Source organism: Prionailurus viverrinus, chromosome D3 (assembly GCF_022837055.1).
Source record: "Prionailurus viverrinus isolate Anna chromosome D3, UM_Priviv_1.0, whole genome shotgun sequence".
NCBI lineage: Eukaryota > Metazoa > Chordata > Mammalia > Carnivora > Felidae > Prionailurus > Prionailurus viverrinus.
Window position 1 is genome coordinate 17,792,852 of NC_062572.1, and position 8,453 is coordinate 17,801,304.

The 8,453-nt window shown below is 47.2% G+C and overlaps 1 long non-coding RNA gene across 1 annotated transcript; it reads right to left on the reverse strand.

Moving 5' to 3' along the window:
- Positions 1-425: 425 nt before the first annotated feature.
- Positions 426-5,675, reverse strand: LOC125148787 (uncharacterized). Its single transcript, XR_007145695.1, has 3 exons — positions 5,568-5,675; positions 4,808-4,893; positions 426-647 (listed from the first exon to the last, which is right to left on the reverse strand). It is a non-coding gene; the product is annotated as an uncharacterized LOC125148787 (long non-coding RNA).
- Positions 5,676-8,453: the final 2,778 nt, after the last annotated feature.

Sequence of the window (8,453 nt, forward strand, 5' to 3'; positions counted from 1 at the left end):
CCACATGCTTATCCTGGAAGAGAGTTCTGAAATCAGTCCTACTCTACCCATGTGAACTCTCAGTGAGAAAGTGGTGGTTTGTGCCATGGCAAATCAGGGTAATGTCACCAACAAAGGTAGACAGATGCTAGGTAGGCAGAAACAACATGCATCCACAATTCATCTTTTTCCTCATTCTCCTCTCTCTCTCTCTCTCTCTCTCTCTCACACACACACACACAACTGGCTTCTTCAGACACTCTGACCTTTATGATAGGACATGTGGCTGCCAACAGATCTTAAATCCACTTGGCCACACTATCTCAATCCCAAGCCCAACAATCTTAGTGAAGGTTTTGTATCAGTTATCTGCTGCTGCATAACAAATGATCCCAAAACTGAGTGGCTTAAAACAACAACCACATTTATAATCTCACATAGTTTCTGTGGGTCAGGAATCCAGGGGTAGCTTAGCTGAGTAGTCATGGCTCAGGGTCTCTCATATTCCAGAAATCATCTGAAGGCCAGACAGGGGCTGCAGAATCCATTTCCAAAATAGTTCATGCACATGGCTGGGAAGTTAGTTCTGGTTGTTATAGTTCTTCACCACATGGGCCTGTCTATAGGCTGCTTGAGTGTCCTCAATCAAGCATAGCAGTTGGCTTCCCCTGAGGTGAGTGAAAGACAGAGAACATCAGCCAGAAACTATCCTTTTTATGACCTTCCTCAGAAGTCAAATACCATCATTCTATTCATTAAAAGCAAGGCACTAAGTCCAGCCCATATTCAAGGGGAGGGAAATTAGGCTTAACCGTTTGGAAGGAAGAGTGTCAAAGAACTTGTGGATATATATCAACACCACTACAGAACTGATTAGTCTTTCTTGGGTCAAGTTTTCACCCTTGAACCAATCAACTGTATCCAGAGGCAGGGTCAAGTGCTAACATGGCTGTTCTCTCTACTCGTGTGGATATGAATGGAAAAGAAGTTTCTAGAAAGAGGAGCTATACAACCAGAGAGAGCTCTTTACCTTTACCTCCAGCTCCAGAGAGAAAAATCCCAGAGAAGCGTTTCGATTGGCTCAGCTTGTGGCATATGCCCCTCTCAAGAGACATCAGTCACAGGGGTCAGGGTGCAGGGTCTGGTGCCAGAATAAGGGAATGGAAGAGGAATCCAAAATGGTCATGGACAATAGTGTCTACACTGCATGACTTTAGGTGGGCCACTTAATCTTTGTTAGGTCTTAGTTTCAACATCTCCTAAATAGTGATGATAAGGCCTTCCATATAGAGTTGACTATTTTTTTTAACTTTAAGTAGGCTCCATGCCCAATGTGGGGCTTGAACTCCCGACCCTGAGATCAAGAGTCGCATGCTCTACCGACGGAGCCAGCCAGGCACCCCATAGTTGCTACAACTATTAAATTAGGTGATATCTGTAAAGCACAATGTGTAGCCACATGGAAGTGCAGTCAGATGATCCTTGCTGCTACAAGTACCTAAAACTTACACTGGCATTTTAAAAAAAGTAATATATAATTGGAAAGTCTCAGGACCCACTCTTCTCGTTCTCTTGGTTCTTCCTCACTGTGATTGGCTTCCTCCACAAGCAGGCTTTCCTCATGAAAGCAAAAGAGCTGCAGCAGTTCCAGGCCTCATGTCTGAAACCCACACAATCCACATACACACAACACACACACACACACACACACACACACACACACACACACACACAGAATGTCTTCCTTCCAACACCACAAGCAAGAGTCCTGACGTTCACTCTGATTGGACTGACTTAGATCACATTCCCACCTCTGAACCAATCACTGTCCAGGGAAATGGACTGTGCTGATTAGCTGAGACCAATCAAAACCCACCCTGATGGTGGGGGTAGAGTCAGTCTTCCAGGAGCACAAGGGGTAGGTGGGAAGAAGTGGAATAAAAACCAGGTACTATTAGAAAAGAGGGTCGGCTGGCTGGCCACCTCAACCCTTTTGTGTTACAGCAGCAGGGTTGAGCAGTTGCCACACGGACCATGTGGCCCACAAAGCCTAAAACAGTTACTCTTGGGTCCTCTACAGAAGAGGTTTGCAGACCCCTCCATTCAGGCAAGCATACGATTTCCATTGCAAGAGTGCTAAAAGTATCTATTTCTTTCACTCTCCTCTTCCTTCTCTTTTGAGAGACATCATGACAAACCAGCAGAGCAGGCACGTGTAGGCAGAAGGATCTTCCTAGGGTCCATCAACTCCCACCCCGTTGGCAATGACTAAACACGAAGCCACAGAATTCACATCAGGCAGAGGACTGGGTTGAGAAGAGCTTTCATGGCTGCTGGAGCGTATAGGCTCTGACTCCATTACCCACTGCAGAACTTCACCACTCAAAGATCAATGACGCAGCCTAGATGATGCTGGCAGCCCATGGGCTGCAGATCCCAATTTTTCCTCTGTGATAAATGAGGAGCAATCTCCAGGAGCTCTAGCCTGAGAGACAGCCCTAGTTAAATTACTTTATCGCCCAGCTGAGAGATGGCCAGCTTAGAGAAGAGGTACTCGGGCAGCATATTAACTAGAGTCACCATCGGCACACAGGCCCTTTCTTGGAGCAACAATCTCCTCCCTCCTCCTTCCCATCAAAGCACAGAACTCCACCCTGCAAGTGGCCTGTGGAAGCCACTCTCCCTGCCACTCCCTTGCGAAAAGAGACTGGGCATCTGCGAAGGATATGCCCACCCTCTGTGCACACGTCCAGCGAGATCGCTGCTTGCATGTTTGCTGAGTGGCAGAGAACGTGTACATCATGGTGTCCCTGCAGACACTTGAAATGCTGGTCTATCAAGCTTAAAAGAAAGCTCCAGAGCAGCGGCTAGGTGCACGGGCAATGGAGAGATTCAGAATGGGCTTCAAATCCCAGCTCCTCAATTCACTATTTATCATGGTCAAGTATCTCAGTTTGGGATCACTCAGAAACCTGCTCTGGGACAAGGGTCCGAGTGCAAGCAGGTGATTTAGGCAGTGACCTCATGAAGCACCAGCAGGGGACTGGAGAAGAGATGGAACTATGCAGGGTATGTATTAAGGAAGCTACCAAGGAGGTCAACCGGGATTGAATTCTGTTGGGGACTCCTGGGAACCAGTGATGTTCCCCATTCAAGGAGCTACCTCATCCAAGGAGCAAGGGAGCTGGGGTATTTATACACCAACTTCTCCTATAAATCATTATTCGAGGGCTGTCCCGGGAGGCATTAACTCCCTGCCACTTCTGGCCTGCTATGCATGGGGACTCTGGTGGTCAGTGGGATCCCTCCATCAAAGAGCTGCAGAGGCTGGGGGTTGGAAGTCTAGCCCATGAACTCTGAAATGGTAAGAGCCAAGGGAGTAAGTGTGGAGGGGCACCATTAACATACATTTGGGATTGCTTTGAGGGGCAAAGGCAATACCATAAGTTACAAAATTCAACACAGTGCCTGGTGCAAGTAAAGATTCAATACGTGACAGCTCTGTTTAAAAGACTCAGGCTGCATGGGGCGCCTGGGTGGCTCAGTCGGTTAAGCGTCTGACTTCGGTTCAGGTCATGATCTCGTGGTCCATGGGTTTGAGCTGTACTGACAGCTCAGAGCCTGGAGCCTGCTTCGGATTCTGTGTTTCCCTCTCTCTCTGCCCCTCCGCTGGTCATATTCTGTCTCTCTCTCTCTCTCCAAAATAAATAAACATTAAAAACTAATAATAAAATAAAAGACTCGGCTACAAACTCAAATATGCAATGAATCCATGGCTCATTTTTACAATCAGCTCTGAACCTCCTCCCACCCCACCCCCCCATCTTATAGGGTTGGTGAGAAATTCAATCTCCATATTTTGGGGTGGTCCATCCACATTTCTTTTTTAAGTTTTTTTTTTAATTTATTTAAGACAGAGAGAGACCAAGCATGAGAGAGAGGAGAGGAAGGGCAGAGAGACAGGGAGAGAGAAGTGCCCAAGCAGGCTCCATACTGTCAGTGCGGAGCCCGAAGCAGGATCGATCTCAGGAACCGTGAGATCATGACCTGAGCAGAGATCAAGAATAGGATGCTTAACTGACTGAGCCACCCAGCGGCCCCGGTCCTTCCACATTTCTAAGGTGGCACGAAATCTGGGAGGCTTAATGTGGAACTCAGGAAACAAAAGAGAGGCCTCTGGTCCTCAGTTCCCTATGTGTTGCTAATGGGCTATCATCCAGCTCTCTACAGAATTGCTTAAGCTTGGCCACAGAAATCTTGTGCAGACTGAGAACCCCAATAGCCAGGGTCCGTCTTCCTTACATGTACCCCAGCCATTCCACACCGCCGCATCCCAACCACCAGGGGCGTTCCAGCCATCCCCCTCAGGATCCTATGGAGAATCACGGCACCTGCAGAACTCCAGCCAACCCCCTTCTGGTGTTCAGGAGTCTCCCTCCACTCCCACTGCTTCTGCCATTTCCCTGCTCCTCAAGGGCACTTGTCTCCCTGTCCTTCCCTTTGAGACAACAGCATCATCTAGGCTGCACATCACTGTCGAGCTATGAGTGGAGACGTTCTGTGACAGGCAATGGACTCAGAGCCCTTCACTCTCCTACAGCGTCCCTGAAAGCTCTCAGTAACCCAGTCCTCTGCCTGATGTGAATTCACTGGCTTTATAGGTAGGTCATTGGCTACGGAGTAGGTTTTGAGTCCCCCTGGGACAGTTCTGCCTGCAGACGACACTTGTCCACTTTGTCATGATGCATAACAAGACAGAAGAGGAAAGAGGGAAGGAAACAAACATTTATCGAGTACCAATAGAAGCAGACATTGGACGTCTGCCTACCTCATGTCCATCCTCTTTTCTCCTTTCTTAGCAGTAGCCAGCAGAGAGGAGAATTTGCAGATAACGCCTCACATTCTGATTCATCTCTTGTAGGAATAAAACCACAAATTGATATCTCAACTAATTATCCTGCCTTATACAACTTTGTGCAACATCAACTATCATCTCATACCAAATTCTAATATAAGCCAGGAGCAAGAGCCATTGGTATAGTGGGAAAAGAAAAAGCCAAAACTAGAAATTCTATTTGTTTGGGGTTTGGTGGTTTGGTTTTGCTTTGCTTTGCTTTGCTTTTTCCGGGGAGAATTAGCAAGTTAATTTCTGTAGAGGAGAATTAATCTCTGTAGAGGAGAATGTGCCTGGTATACAGTAAGCACATACTAACTGTGCTGTGTGGTCCAGCACAGCAGATATGCCATTCTGAAGACGTGTTCACACTGTAAGAAACAGAACTGTGTTATTTCTCTGGGAGTGGCCAAATGTCTGCTTCTCAAAACAAACAAAATAATTTCTTTCCCCGAGGGAATGGGAGAGTGATCCAGGAAAATATCACCTTGCCTCCTCACCATCAAAGGTACCAAATGAATGAAAATTTAATACAGATCATTTGCATCTATTTGGGGCTTTTAGCATTTCAAAATGGTCTCACCTCAAGGCTTTGCAAGTGTCAGAAACCCAGCTCAAAGTAATGAAGCCTAAAGGGGAATTTGCTGACCGGTATAACCTGGAAGTTCAAGTGTGGTTTGATCCAGGTACTCACAAGAGAGCATCAATACTGGGTTCTTTTCTATTTTTCATCTCTGTTGGCTTCACTCTCAGGTTGGTGTTTCCCCAGCATGACTGACAGCAGCTCCTTGCTCACATCCCACCAGCTAGAGATCCCAGAAAAAAAAAAAAAAAAAAAAAAAAAAAAAAAGAAAAGAATATCTCTGTAGCAGTATCTCTCTCCTTAGTCCTGGAATGCATTCTTTTTTTTTTTTAATTTTTTAAACATTCACTTATTTTTGAAAGACAGAGCATGAGCAGGGGAGGGGCAGAGAGAGGAGACACAGAATCTGAAGCAGCCTGCAGGCTCTGAGCTGTCAGCATGGAGCCTGATGTGGGGCTCGAACCCACAAACTGTGAGATCATGACCTGAACCGAAGTCGGATGCTTAATCAACTGAGCTACCCAGGTGCCCCAACATTCTTTTTTTTTTAAGCTTATTTATTTATTTTGAGAGAGAGTGCAAGTGGAGGAGAGGCAGAGAGAGAGAGAGAGAGAGAGAGAGAGAGAGAGAGAGAGAGAGAGAATGAATCGCAAGCAGGCTCCACACTGTTAGCACAGAGCCGGGTGTGGGGCTAGCACTCATGAACCCTGAGATCATGACCTGAGCCACCCAGGTGCCCCAGTCCTGGAATGCATTCTGATTGGACAGCTCTGCAGTCATGTGCATTACCTGAACCAATCATTGTGCTGGAGGATGCAGTACATGTTCTGATTGGCCAGGCCTTATGTTGCCTCTCAAGGGAGACCGCCTGGAAGAAAGATGGCTTCTCACTGTAAATCAGAGTGATGTTACCAGAAGAGGGGAAAAGTATGCCAGGCACGCATGCATAACTGATACCCCTGCAGGATCCACAACTACCATGTAGTTTTCAAGGGGCTCTATGATCCCGAAAATGATCATTTAGGGTTTTTGCTCCTTTTTAATCTCAAAGTCATGCACACTCACTGTAATGATTACTTTTATTTTACAGATGTTGAACCTGAGGTTCAGAAGGAACAAGGGACACCCAAATTCTCAGTCTGCCTCCAAAGGGTGGGGGGGGGGGCGGTCCTTAAACCACCGAGCAGATCTGTCCACTGTCTTTTCTTCTAAGGTCCATTTACAGGACCAGGGGTCATTTTCAGGACTGTCCAAACTCTTCTTCTACTATATACATAAACCAAAGGAACCAAACAGCGTTCCTCACCCCTCACTCCCACAACCCAGGAAGAGCAAACTTCAGGAGCCCGTCTGTAGCCACCTGGCATGGGGACTGATCACCGAGCCAGTAAGCTTGGATTGGGTTAATACAGCAGTCACCTGAGCACTTGTTAAAATGGTAGATCCCTAAGCTCCACCCCACACGCCTGGGAAATCAGAATCTCTCAGGCTGTGGCATCCAGCCTCCAAGATGGTCCCCTGTGATTCCTGCCTCCCAGTGAATCCCTGGTATTTGCAACCTTTTATTGAGTCCCCTCATCCCTGAATAGGCCTGACCTGTTGTCTTAGTTAGCTCAGGCTGCTATACCAAAGACTACCGTATATGGGGTTGATGTAAACATAAACTATTTCACAAGTTCTACAAGCTTGGAAGTCCAAGATCGAGGTGCCAGGGTTCACTTCCTCGTTCACAGATCACCATCTTTTTGCTGTGTCCTACGTGGCAGAAGGGCGAGGGAGCTCTCTCAGTCCCTTTTATAAAGAGGTCACTCGTCCCATTCATGGAGGCCTTCGTGACCTAATCACATCGGAACGGCCCCTCTTCCTAACCTGTCCCATTGGGGATTAGGGTTTCAACGTATGAACAAATGCTCAGTCCATAACACCTGTGTAACCAGTAGGCTATTGCGGAAGCTGACTTCTGTGGCTAGGTCATAAACAACATCACATCTGCCTTGCTCTCTCTTGAGTCCGTTGCTCTGGGGCAAGTCAGACACCATGTCACGAGGATGCGCAGCCAGCGTGACGCAGGTTTCCGCATGCCGAGGACCCGAGTTCCGTGACCTGTGAAATCAGTCCCCCAGCTCCAGCCAGGCCCTGGCCCACACCCTGACCGCAGCCTCATAAGAGACCACATGCCAAAACCAACCGGGCAAGATGCTACCTAATTCCTGACCCTCAAGAGCTATGTGAAGCAAAAATGCACTGTTGTTTTAAGCCGTTAGGTTTCAGGGTGATTCGTTACGTAGGAGTAGATAGTTACTGCACAGAGTGAGCCCAGAAATCTGCATGTTTTATAAGCTTCCTGGATAAGTCAGAGATGCGTTCCAATCCCAGCCAATGCAGCCCCAGGATGTTCCTGCAGCATTGTATGGAGGGGACAGTGGCGCTCTCTCCAGGGAATTAGGAAGCAAATTATAGTCCACCCCCAAATTATAGACAGTGATGCAGGTACACAGCTATACCTTTTTTCAAAGGAGGCCTAGTGTTATTTCATGACACATTGAATGAAACACCAGTCAGCATATACTAAGCCATCCTACTTTTGTTCCATAAGGAGTATTATTATGTAATCCCTCGTGCCCCAGGAGTCACCCTCCTGTAAATATACAATAAAGGCTTTTATTCCCTAAAAAGAGTTTACTTCACTTCAAAAATTTCAGTGCACAAGCCCACAGCAGCCTGATCGCTTAGAATTAGTCCCAGCTGTTTCTAAAGGTTCCCCAAGAATCCATTCACCCCGGGTTCAGGAATGAGCCCACACGTCCTTTTGACCTTGGCATCCTGCTGTCCTACTTCTGTATTCTGCTGGGACGACTCCCACCCCTAACCCCAGAGGCAAGATGCTGTTCCCCCGACGAACTTCACCACACAGCCCTCGAAAACATCCAAGTGAAACCAGGCTGTAGGGTTTGTGTTTTTTTAACACATGTGAAGTACCTGAAAATCCCACTGTAA